This window comes from Carcharodon carcharias, chromosome 12 (genome assembly GCF_017639515.1).
Source record: "Carcharodon carcharias isolate sCarCar2 chromosome 12, sCarCar2.pri, whole genome shotgun sequence".
In the NCBI taxonomy this organism is placed as follows: Eukaryota; Metazoa; Chordata; class Chondrichthyes; order Lamniformes; family Lamnidae; genus Carcharodon; species Carcharodon carcharias.
This window is the reverse complement of record NC_054478.1, coordinates 46,705,702-46,719,223: the sequence shown is the minus strand read 5'-3', so window position 1 is coordinate 46,719,223 and position 13,522 is coordinate 46,705,702. Positions and strand designations below refer to the sequence as shown.

General features: G+C 42.0%; 1 pseudogene; it reads right to left on the bottom strand.

The window, feature by feature from the left end:
• The window catches only part of LOC121284668, an 83,977-nt pseudogene extending 78,613 nt beyond the window's left edge, over positions 1 to 5,364 (bottom strand).
• Between the last annotated feature and the right edge of the window lie 8,158 nt (positions 5,365 to 13,522).

The window sequence follows — 13,522 nt, the reverse complement described above, 5'->3', positions numbered from 1 at the left end:
TTAATGGCACTATTGTTATTTGACCACTGCAATCCCATTGACTTAGTGCCAGATTCAAACTGACATCAGCAAAGGGAAAATTCATGTCACAGATATTGCTATGTTGTGTGATTTCAAAACAGTAAATAAAGCATGTGGCTTTTAAGGGAGTCAAGGGTTAATGGGGGCACAGAATAAAGTGGAGCTGAGGCCACAATCAGATTAGCCATGATCTTATTGAATAGCAGAGTAAGCTCAAGGGACCGAATGACCTACTCTTGCTCATAGTTCTTGTGTTAACTTTAACAGAAGCTGTATCATCTATCTACCCACTAATTATTTGGAACATTTCTTCTCACCAATATTTGATCAATCATATCAGTAATTATGATGATTGCGACTTTGTAGGATTGTTACATGTGATATGTACATAATATTATCATTTTTCTTTTTCAGCCTCATCATACTGCTATATTGCTGATACACTGAGTGAAAATTTATCAGAGTTTTAGCTGTATTACAGGCCATGAGCCCAAGTCCAACTTCCCTGTTATTGTGACTGATGAGTTGATAGTATTCTGCGATACAATAATATAATCAAGCTAAAAAAAACTACAAAAAGTATATTTTATATGTATTTATTTTTTTCATATATAGAAAATTTATATCAAAAAGTTCTATTCACTAAAGTTCAATTTGTGTATCTGTGGCAAATGATGCCTGCAGAGATTTAACAACTTACCCTTCAGCCAGCACCTGCTGGAAGATTTCTGTGTGGTACTGAGCTATAAAGGCTAGAAAGATCCCAGTTTCAATCCTTGAACTATACTGCATTATCGAATGTTAGTCAGATGGTTATAAAGACATTAGAATTAGCCTCGACAGACTTGGTTGGGGTTTCCATTCCCAATTGCTATTTGCCTGCTGGTGGAATGTGTTCTGTAAGGACAACATTCATCTTATTTTTGATTTCCACTCCTCTGTGGTTAAATAGCCTGCTAATCATCTTTATCTTGGCTTACATGTGAGGATTGACCAGTTTACTGGAGTGCTGCCAGAGCCCACCAAACAATCAGGATAGGAACGGAGAAAAATAGGGAAAAGAGAAATGAATATTAAGATGCTAGGAGTAATGAGTCAGCATTGGCTCAATGATAACAGTCTTACCTCTAAGGTGGAAGGTCATGGATTTGAGCCGCTCTCTAAAATTTGAGCACCTGGGCTGATACTTCATAAGCTTATTTACATGGTTCCAAGACAAGCAATTTCCTAACCACTGTGCATGTCTATTCTTATTCATCCAGTGCCACCACTTACTCCTTTCCCCCTAATCTCCTCCTTTCCATTGTGTGGTAATTATAATTTTATCTAATGTGTAACATACCTTTAAGAAAAATTTTGTTAAGGAAGATCACATGATCTTGAGTAACCAATAGAAGAGTAGCATGGGCTACCTCTGTAGTTAGTAGTCGGTAGTGTAGAGATGGGGTTTGAAGTGAAAGCACACATGTAGTTGCTGTTGAGTACTTTTGTAAATAAACGTACTATTTTCCACCTAAGAAGTGTCTGCTGATCAACTCTATTTATAGTGTCAACTTGACCACTGTTTACAACAAGTTTGCGACGAAGATCCACAAGATCCAACACATTGCTTCCCTGGCTCTAATACTGGATAACTTTAGCCCAAAACAGAAGTCAACTGTTAGTTTAAGCTGCCAGCTGCCCTTCCTCTGACCCATGCCAGCTCTTTGGTTTTCTCAGGCAACAATGGATCTTTGTAAACACACATACAAACATATGTGATTTAGGAGCAGGTGTAGACCATTCTGCCCCTTGAACCTGTCCTGCCACTTTATAAGATCATGACGGATCTGACCTTGGCCTCAATTCTACTTTCCTGTCTACCCCCTTTGATTCTCTTGGCAATCAAGATTCCAACTAACTCGGCCTTGAAAATATTCAATGACCTTCCCTCCACTGCTCTCTGAAGGAGAGAATTCTACAGACCAAAGACCTTCTGAGAGAAAAAATTCTCCTCATCCCCATCTCCTCATCTCCACGCCTCCAGTTGAATTAATTTGGTAGCAATCTCACCACTGAGTCAAAAGCTTCCGGGTTTAAGCACCAATCCAAAATTTGATATCAAAAATCTGGGCTGTCACTTCAGTGCAGTATTGTGTGAGTGCTGCATTCTTGGAGGCACTGTTTGAGCTCAGATGAGACATTAAACTGAGGCCAAATCTGTTCCCTCAGCTGGATGCAAAACATACCATTGCACTACTTCAAAGTAGAGAAGGGGAGTTATCCCTGGTGTCCTAGCAAATATCTATCCTTCAATCATCATCAGCTCTGCTCTTATGCTCGTTTTCAAATCCCTCCATCCCGTCTCTTCCATCCCTGATTCTGTAACCTCTTCAAGCCCTACAATCTCTCAAGATATCTGCCCTCCCCTATTTCTGGCCTCTTGCACACCCTTGATGTTAATCCTTTGACTGACAAGGCTTTAAGCTCTGGAGATCCCTCTCTAAACCTCTTTCTGTTTTGTTGGGTGTTCAGAGTCTAGATGGGGTTTTTTGGGCTTGTCTAATGTCATGACGTGGCAGGTGTTGTGTGCCATGCAGACCAAATCCACTAGGAAACTTGGCTACATGATCACAATAGTTTTGCAATTTGTATTTAATTTGAGAAGATTTGGGCACTGAATTCAGAAGTAATGAATCCACCAACACCTTTAGATATTAAAAACTAAATTAAAACATTTATTAACAAAAGAAAAGATTTCAAGCACATACATAAGATTACAGTTACTTAATAATTTCAAAAATCCCAAAATTACTACCTGACCCCCAACTACACAACCCCTTTAAGGCAACTGTCCAAAATAGATTTTTAATTTAAATAGCAAGCCATCACGTTTACCACAACACCCGCTCAACAGTAGCATTCCAAAGGCTTTTCTCCAACTTTAGTTACTGGATACAGCAGACTTTTGCAAACATGGCTATAGGCTTCCCCAAGGCTGTTTCACGCACTCCTTTTAGTTCTTATATGGCCCCACAACATCACCTTCCTTCCTTCTTTATATATGCTTCTCTCTTTAATCTGTAAATTACATTGTTCTATATGTCTTTGGAAATGTACTTTTCCCATAATATCACAATTTTTCAAGTTGCCAATATGGTCAGTACCTTTTGGGAAAAAATAAACATCATAACTTTGCCCTATTTATCTTGTTAGTTGTAAACATCTTACCATCCTTTTGAACCCCAAACAACTTCTTCACTTATCTAAAAATGCAAATTTCCTTCACACCCTACATGCTAAGACCTCATCCACATTTACTCATTAGCATTTCAAGAGTGAAATGTCGATGCTAAAGGCAGAAGATGGTACATCTCTAAGGGGAATTGAGAGCATTGTTAGAGATTTTGCATTTAAGTTCAATTATTCTGGTTAATTTTATGCACTTTTATGCTTCCAATTGATTGATTTTTTTTAACCATAAAGAAAAGGGGATGCAAAATGATAAATGGATTTGCAACTGTCTGGTTCCCCAAAAGTTGCCTCAACAATCGTTCTCCCACATTGAACTTTGTGCTCCTGTTCACTACAGAATTTCACTCGAAAAGCACTGCAACATGATTGAAAAATGACTTGGAATTTACAGGCATAGACTGTACTAGTTCTAGGAGGCATGAATAACCAAACAAAATGAGGGAACATTGTAAATGGGGGAGAGGAACCATATTGTGCTTAGATAAAGTGAAGTTAAACTCATTAGTTTTATTAGGCCACTTTTATTAGGCCACAGTTAAACTATCATATCAGTTTCGATCTGTCATATCTGTGAAGAGCTTTCAAACATATCTGTGTAGTTTTCAGAATTCCCCAGCATGCATTCTGTGCATCACTAGGAGTCAAAATGTTATTAAAATATTACTGCTGCCTGCCCTAAACATGATCTGCGTCATCAGAGGGAGAAAGACTGGGGATGCCAATCTGTTGCTAGGTATTTCCTCAGTTGCGTCCTTTCAGAAACTATATAAAGCGACTCACAATTCTGTCGGTAGCAGCAAGGTGCCGATCAAACTGCCCCCTTGTTCTGTAAAATGGCCTGTCTTACATAGGCTGATTGAGTTCCACTGAAAACATCTCCTTGGCTGGTGATGCAGATCAGTGAGAGGCTTTCCGGTGTTACTTTTCCCTCTTCCCTCCTCTGGTATTCATGGTACCTGCAACATCTATGGAGATGTGGTAACCTCCAATTGACACCAGATACACAGAGAGGTCAATGGCATCCATTTCTCTGCCAGCTAGATGTTTGCCCTGCAAATTAATTCATTAATTTCAAATTGCAGCCATTCACTGCAATGGGTTTCTACCCAATCTTTATAAATTAAATACAAAACATAGTTATTTAATGAAATTAGTTGGAAGTTTACTTTTGTTCAACTAAAGTAATGGTAATTTAGTGCAGTGCACATGTGCAAATATGGTAATTAAATAAAGGATTGAAATATGGCTGCATCAAAATTTATATTAATTTACGTCTCCTTTATTCTTGCTTCACAAATTTAATGCTGCACCTTTAAAATATTTCATGCTCATGAAATATTAACAAACTGCCTGATTGTGTGATGATCCTTTCTCCATTAGACATCTAATATGGAACAACAAGGGGACAATGTCCAAATATTGATGTAGCTAGAAAGTGTGAGCTGAAACTTAAAATTTGCTTCCTCCCCCACCCCCCTACCCTCATCCCGAACACCTGAGATTCCATATTCAGGTGAGTAAATTTTCAAACCTTTTTCATCTTTTTGGTGGCTGGTGATCTTAAGGTCTGGTTTCACTGCCGGTTGCCTCAGGACAAACCAATCTGTTACTGGGAGTCCCCAAACAGGTTTTCGGCCTATACAATGATTTGTTTTTCTTTCCCAATTTTCCAGGAGGTGCTCTTTTGGCTGGTAATGTTTACACTCTTCCTGCTTGCTATATCAAGGAGTTAGTAGGCCAGTTAGCTCCCGACAAACAGGCGCTGCATACCTGAATTTATAAATCATCATCTGATATCTGAGAGCAAGCGCATTACCAACTGCTGCAAGTCAATGTATAAATTAAAGAAAAACATTTATAAGTAACTAAAGGTAGATTTAAAAATAGGTTTCTATTGAATAAGTAAGAGACTATCTAGCTCAACATCTTTTCTGATTTCTCAGTTTTGAACAGGACCCTGAACATGCCTTACCTGGCTACTATATCTGGCAGATTCTCGTCAATCAAATTTTTCATGCACTGATGTTCTGTGGAGCGCTCTATGAAGAGTTCAAATTATTTAAAATACAGACCAAAATCTAAGGAGAGCGATTTCATAGATGACTCCATTTCTAGTTCCCTGTTGTTAGTTCTGTTCACTCTGAATGTTGTTACCAGGATTTGGACATTGCCTTGACCTGACTAGATTTTTATTGCAAAATTTTGAAACACTGCAGCACTGTTTGCTGTTAGCAAACATTAACTCCCACAGTGTATGCTCTGCTCAATTACCTACCTCAACCTTAGCCTCCTGTCTTTGCCTCCATGTCAATTCATCATGCACTTTCACTGTCCTCTTATACACCCTTAATCTCTCCTTCCATGTAAACTTCCGAATCCGTAGTCTCAGCCACCTCCTTGATTTTGTCATCTCACATGGTCTTGCTACTCCCATTGTATCAATCACAGATAAGGCCAACCCTGAGCACTTCCTTGTATCACTGTCACCACATCCATGCTCTATGCCCCAAATCTACCTCCTTCTGGATTGATCCTTGGAAAAAAAAAGCTATCCTTAATTTATTTACAACTGCACTTTCAAAATTCCAGTTGTCTAGTCTTAGCCCTACTTTCGTTACAACATTTCTGAAGCTACTGATTTGCTCAACTGCACCCTCATCTCCACCTTTGATACCAGTGTCCCCAATAAACCCATTACTCTCTCACACCCTGGCCATTCCCCTTTTTATGATCTTCTGTGTCATAACCATTTTATGATTCTATGATTCATCTCCACTCCCTTATGTCCAAGGGATGTAGACTTGAAAGGATATAGTAGACAAGTGGTCTAGCTGCTCACTCCATCTTATCTAACTAATCATAGCCAGATGATCACTTGAAATAGCCCACGCGATATCAATGAGGCGAGGCACAGGAACCACAAGGGCTATCATTCCATCAATGTGCAGCTGATGTGCTATCATGGACAGATCATAATGTCAGTGAATGCCCGTTATTCTGGTCGCAGCCACAATGTCTTCATACTGGAACAACCTGTCATTTGCACCATCTTCAGACCTCCAGAAAAACCAGAGGTTTGCTGCTGGAAAACAAGGAATATTCCCTCTACAGCTGGATGATGATCCTCATTCACCACAAAATGTGGAACAATGGGTGTATAATGAAAGCTACATAGCCACCAAAAGCATCATGGAGTAGAACATTAGCTTAAGCAATGCTTCCACTGCTGCGGCTGCTAAGGGGGGACCCATTCAGTATACAATGGACTGTGTCTCAAATTCATGGTCACCTGATGTTTCCTTCACAATATTGTCATCATGAGATGTAGCCATTGCCATTGGGCATCTAGATGGTACCAGAGGAGTAAAAGGCAGGATGATACAGCTGTTACCCTTTCATTTGAGGTACCTGCTGAGGCTCCACTTTCCTTAAGGGAGCATTCCTTCCCCACCATGAATCCACCATTCCCCACCTTACCAGCTATATTGGATGCCCCATCACTGTGACCTCTTGGCCAAGATCCATCAACAAGCCAACAGCAACAACCATTTAACAGTATCTTTAGCAGATAACACATCACTTGCACAAACAAATATTAATTATTTACCCTAGTGTATTCCCTTAGAATCTGAATTGCAGATGCCTTTGCCTGATCCTCAGCTTCTCTGCTACAGCGTTCACATTGTCTTTTGACAACTGTTCCAAGGCACTAAAGGACAAGTCCTTTCTCTCCAAAAAGGATTGAGAATTAAAAGTGCTCAAGCTGACTCCTGAATGAATTAAGCAAAAGCAAAGGTGACATCTTGTTTGTTTAAATTCTGGAAAATTCCAGTGAACCCGTTTTATATAGCTAAATTCGATTTGGATCCCGGATGAGACTTAGATTTTGTCATGATCCCAGTGGACACCAACAAACTAAGGGCAGAGTCATCCCAGATTTGCACTAAGTGTGGTAATGGGCGGGTAAAATGATGCATTACTTATGCATTCCACGGCAACAAGCTGTTTCCATGGCGGGTGGGCTCTCATTCACCCATGCCATGGCCTCACCGCTTCATCATGCGAGGCACCACATTTAAAGTACAGCCGTGCTCTGTGCTTTCAGGCCAGGACTGCAGCCAAAAAGACATGGCCCCAGAACGCAAGAAGACCGCAGCCCTCAAGCACCTTTTGGATGCCGTGGGGGCCTGCTGTGATGTCCTGTACCCGTGCTCTGGCCGCAGGAGTGGCAGCTACATTACCACACCAGTTTGGTAGGCAATGGTAGCAGTGGTCAGTGCCAATGCTGCACAGAAGAGGTTAGCCATCCAATGGAGATAGAGGAAGAATGATCTCATCTGTGCAGCCAGGGTATGGCAACCACCTCATCACTTTAAACTCACACACTCAGGCCCATCGCCCATTCACTGGCATCTCACTCACTGCCAGCTCCAGAGACATCGCCACCCATTCTCAAACACACACCCTCACATGATCATCTGGCCTCATCTCCTCTGGAGACTGGCTCCTCAGACCTCACCATTTTGAGGCCACTTGCAAGGATCAACATGTGCCTCCCCCCTCACACACCCTGGGACACCCCCCTTCCCCAGTACAGCTCTCATCCTGCAGCCTCTTCTCTTGCCTGAGGCCACTTCTCCCCCATCCCCAAGCAAGACCTTGCCCTCCAGTCATTGAAAAGTCACCCACATATGGCTGATCTGGTAGGTAGAGACCTACCTGTGAGCCCCTTTAAAGGTGATATGGTGCTGCCTGTGAAGCCTGGTGCTGATGACTACGAGTGCTGACTGAAGCAAGGTAGGGAAGCAAACTTTGAAGTCCCGAGCAAAGTGCAGACCATCAGGTGCATGTCGCTTATGTGCTGTTATGAAACACATCGGCGTGTTTTCCCACTGAAGTGGGTGGATGATCCAGTGGGGGGGGTGGGATGAGTCCGGCGGACTGGCCTTCTAACGGTATGCTGATGTATCACAATGAGGTTCCCGATGTATGATGGCAGGAAACGCAGTCCGCCATTGGCAGGCTGAATAGACGATCACAAGCTGGTTTCACACTGTTGTGAAATTGCCATATTGTCTGCTCATGCCACCGAACATGGCCGACGCCACTGGGCATGTCAAACCCTGGCCTAAAAGAATTAAACTGACCAAAAAAAAATGTAAGAAATCAATGGACAATGTTTTATTTTTCTTAACTGATACTTTAACAATCAAATTAAAAGCAACATAAATTAACAAGCAAATTGTATTCAATAGATGCCATGAATCACATTTGAAGTAGCCAATACAACAAAGATTTACCGGAAATTCCCTAAATATACATGGCACCACTTTCAGCCACCAAGTCCTTCACAATTCTGACTTCCTCAGGTAAAGTTCAACTCCTTTTCCTCATGCAGCATTTGGTCATTGAATCCCCTCTGACAACAGCTTTATTCCATTTGAGTTTCACGGATATGGTCATCACCAAAAGGGAGCACTTCTGCAGAATCTCTTTGAATTGGCTCACTCCAAGCTTGATGGTGTGGATTCCCCAAAGTCACCTTCATCCGATACTCAGTGACATGTGCACTGTAGGAATGGCTCTGGCAAAATAACTGAAGCCACAGCAGTAACTTTACCCCACTATCCCTGGTGCTATTTCCACCTTTCAGGTTTCCACAATTTAGCTGTCTCACACACACAAAACTCTCCACAGCATCCCTGCACTGCTCCTGTTGTAACCTGATCTCTGAAAGAGGTGGGTTTGCTTTCAGTTTCAATCAACCTCCATTTCCCCAGCAAACTGAGGTCACAGTTTAATGTCCAAGAAATCTCACATTACAGCTAGGAACCCCAAGTCACAGCCCCCTTGCCCAGAAGCCTGAACTTTTAGTTCCTCTTTCAGTTAGGCACTGTCTCAAAAAATACAGGCTTTGAAACCAAAGTCAGTGTGAATAACAGCCTGCACTTGCTTCCCCCATTGGTCACACATGCTAAAGATCTGCTCCACAATTTTTCCGGTGGTTGCTTTCATTATATGCCCATTATCCTTGTCTGATCAGGTGGTGGAAGTTGGACATCAGCCAGGTTGACAGAGAATATTTCCAAAGAAGAGTTCTATTGGGCTCAAAACATTAGCTATGTTTCTCTCTCCACAGATGCTGCCAGACCTGCTGAGTTTTTCCAGCATTTTCTGTTTTTATGACAGAGAGCATCCCTTTTTTGTTCTATGTTTCTTCTACAAGGCACAAAGATGGAGGAATGGCAGGCTGTCCCAGGATAAAGAGAAGGCGCAGTGGCCGCTGCCAGAGTTGCAATCATTTACCAATAGTTTGTAGGCTGAGTGCAGAGATGAGGGCCATGCAAGGCAGATGGACAGGGTGATGAGGGTAATGGGTAACAAGGGCATCAAGGATGGAGGTGAGAGTGAGCTTGAACAAATCAGTTGCTGCAAAAATGTAGTGGCGAATGGAGAGCCAAAGGCTAGACCATTAGGAGTTTGAAAGTAGAATTGTAAGTGAATTGGGGAATAGATTTTTCCAGGGCTGAAGTCAGAAGGAGGTAGAATTAGGATGTGAAAAGGAGTTACTGGTGTGGGGTCTTAGAGGACGTGATCAGAGATGGCCTTATCTGATTGATACAATGGGAGTAGCAAGACCACATGAAATGGTAAAATCAAGGGGGGGGGATGGCTGTGGATATGGAAAGTGATTAAGGGAGGATCTGAGGAAAAGAGGATCTAAGGATCTCAAAAGAGGGAGCATGACCAGCTTGAGATGGAGGCAAGGAGAGGAGGTTAAGATTGAGGACAATAATCAAGCAGAACCTGCAGCTGCAGGGTTTACGGGAATATTTCAGAGCTTTATGATTAAAGCCCAGTCGGAATTATAATTGCTCCAGGCAAGGTCCACATCTCACTTTCTTCAGATAACTATAACAAAATTCAGAGCGAACTGAACTATTACCTCTGCTTAGACTTTGGACTGTCTTTCAGATCTTTTGAACTTAGAGCGTTCCACTGCACATCAATGCATGAAAAAATTCATTGATGAGCCTCTGCCAGACATAGTAGCCAGGGATGACAGGTTCTGATGAAGAGTCATACGGACTTGAAATGCTAACTGTGTTCCTCTCCGTAGATGCTGTCAGACCTGCTGAGTCTTTCCAGCTATTTTTGTTTTTGTTTCAGATTTCCAGCATCTGCAGTATTTTGCTTTTATCATAGTAGCCAGGAATGTTTAGGGCCTTGTTCAAAACAGAGGCTGGAATTTTCTGGCCCGGCCATGGCAGGACACATCACAGATGTGCGGCCAACAGTCCATTGATTTTCGGCAGGACTGGACGATCAAGGCAGTGGGCATGGCTGGAAAATCCCACCCTGGGGAATCCGAAAGGACCTCAAGCTGTAATCTCTTACTTAATCACTGCAGACTTATGTTTAAAACTATTTTAGTTGTTTATAAATATTTTTCTGTTATTTTCACATATTTGGTAACATTCCTATTCGGAGTTAAAAGATTATAGTCTTCTAAAGGATTTACTAGGAAGCTCACTCAGCATATATGACACTAATTTCAGCCACAATTGAAACTCCGATCTATCTCAGGTAAAATTCTAGCTCTTTTCCATTCAAAGATTTAGCCATTGCTTCTCATCTGACACCAGCTCCTCCCCAATGAACCTTGACAGGTTTAATCTTCAACAAAAGACCGCGCTTCTCCAGAACCTCCTCAGCTCTGCTTACATTGGCCTTGATGGTGTAGATCCACCTTTAACTGAACCATCAGTGATAACCATGTGCTCTGTATGGCCACTTCTGGTCAATCAATTACTTTAAAGTAACTGAAATCAGTGGTAGCAACCTTATTGCTTTTTTCCCCGCTCCCAGATCCAGCCTTCACTTTTTCCCACAACCCTGGCGATGTGGGCCAGTTTTCATGCCACACCAGGATCATGTGAGCCTGATTCATGCCCTTTTGGTGGCTGGGTTAACACCTTGTCTGCTGTGAAACCCAGCAACAACCAGTTCATCTTCTTTCCTCGGGAGATTGCTGATTGTTGTCATGTACTGACTGAGCACTGCTGATCTCAGAACAGAAAACAGCATGTCTTCAATCTCTTCCTTTGTGGGGCCCTGCTAAAATGAAGAGACTGAATCCCACTGATTTGGTGGTTTTAATTCATTAGCTGCGTGTGTGCATGTGCATGTGTGTGTGTGTGTGTGTGTGTGTGTGTATGGGAGGCATGGCTCTGCTTTGCTGTCAGGCTTGCCCTTAGTCTATTTCATGTTTTGGCCACAATTACTCTGCTTGGATACCGCGAAGCATGAATTCCATCACAGTCTATAAATGCAGGTATACCCATTACAAGGATAGGTAGGTAGGAAAACAAGTTGTGAGGAGGGCACATAGGCCAGGATAGTGGGACCCACCACAGGGAATGCGGCTTCCCAGCCAAAGATCCATCGACTTTTGGCGGGACCAGACGATCCCACCCAAACGTTCTGCAAAGGCATGTCGCTTGGTTAAATGAATACGAAATAATTTGGTAGATAGGGTATAATGTGGGAAAATGTAAGGTTGTCCGCCTATTTTACAGTTACATTTACAATTCTTCTCAAAATATCAAATTTTTTACACAGATAAGTAATTTACAAATTCAGTCTTTATGGGGGTTTCCTTATGCATGTAGAACGTCTCAGCTCTACAGCTTCAGATGTTTTGACAGGAACCTCTTTTTCTGGTGTTGTCTGAAAATCAGGTTCTTTGGTGGGCACCTGCGAACCTGTTTCCTCAATTCTTGCAGGTACAGCCGATCCTTCAAACACATCTGTACTCAGTTGAGTTCTTTCAACAGGAGATGTTGACATAGTCGTGAAGACCGGAGGGATCATTTCCTGATACTTTGTTTTTCTCCTCCTTATATGATCTGTCTGTCTCCATATGACTCGGTCTTCTACTTTCACATGGTAAGAAAGAGGTCCAGTGACTTCACCAAAATTTTTCGCATACACCGCCTGTCCTACTGTAAACTTTCTGTCACAACTATGCCAGTCATGTTCAATTTTCTGACTTCCCTGACTCCTTTCCACCTTCCCCCCTAAATCTGGCGTTACTGAGCTCAATCTCGTTCTGAGATGGCGATTTATCAGCAATTCCGCAGGTGTGACACCTGTTGTCATGTAAGGGCTGGTTCTATAATGGAAAAGAAAACATGCTAACTTGGTTGCTACAGAGCCTCCAGTTAATTTCTTCATACCATTTTCGAACACTTGAACTGCTCGCTCCACTAATCCATTCGAAGAAAGGTGGTACAGTGAAGTTTTTACATGAGTAATACTGTTGAGGCTGATAAACCATTGAAACTCAGCACTCATGAATGCCGTGCCATTGTCTGATACAACCACTTCTGGTAGTCCATTGATGGTGAAACTTTGTTGTAGCTTGTCAATTGTAGCAGAAGATGTTGGTGATTTTACTTCATATATGTCTATCCATTTTGAGTGAGCACCAACAAAAAGGAGAAACATTGTTCCCATAAAAGGTCACACATAGTCAATATGCAATCGCACCCATGGCTTTCCTGGCCATTTCTACAGGTGTAACTGAGCTGCTGGAGGTAATTTTTGTACTTGCTGACACTACATACAACTTCTCACTAAGCTCTCTATTTCTCCATCCATTCCAGGCCACTATAGATAACTGCACGCTATGGTCTTCATTCGGGAAATTACTGGATGTGCATTATGTAATTCAGTTAACAATGGCTTTCGTCCTTTTGGAGGAACAATCTTCTCTAGCTCCCCACAATAAGATACCACCATGGCTGGTTATCTCATATTTTCTGTGAAAGTACGGTTTCATTTTATCAGATTCCTGTTCTTGTGACCAACCGTGAGGAACTTGTTCTCATCCTATGGATAAGACTGGGTCTCAACTTGTCCAATCTCTGATCTGCCGAGCACATACCGGTGATGAATCTAAGAAGTTCAATAATAAAATGAGTTCTTGAGGAACTGGAGCATCCTCACTGTTTTCTTTCAAAGGCAAATGGCTAAGTGCATCAGCATTTACAATCTGATTTCCAGGCTGGTGGTTGAAAGTATACTCATACGCTGCCAGAATCAACACTCCTCTCTATATTCTTGCTGAGGCTATGGGTGTTATAGCCTTGTCCTCACTGAACAATCCTAGCAAAGGCTTGAGGTATGGTCATGTACATACTGGTGAAATTTCATGACATCAAAAATGATTAACAAGCCATCTTTTTCTATCTGTGAGACCTTT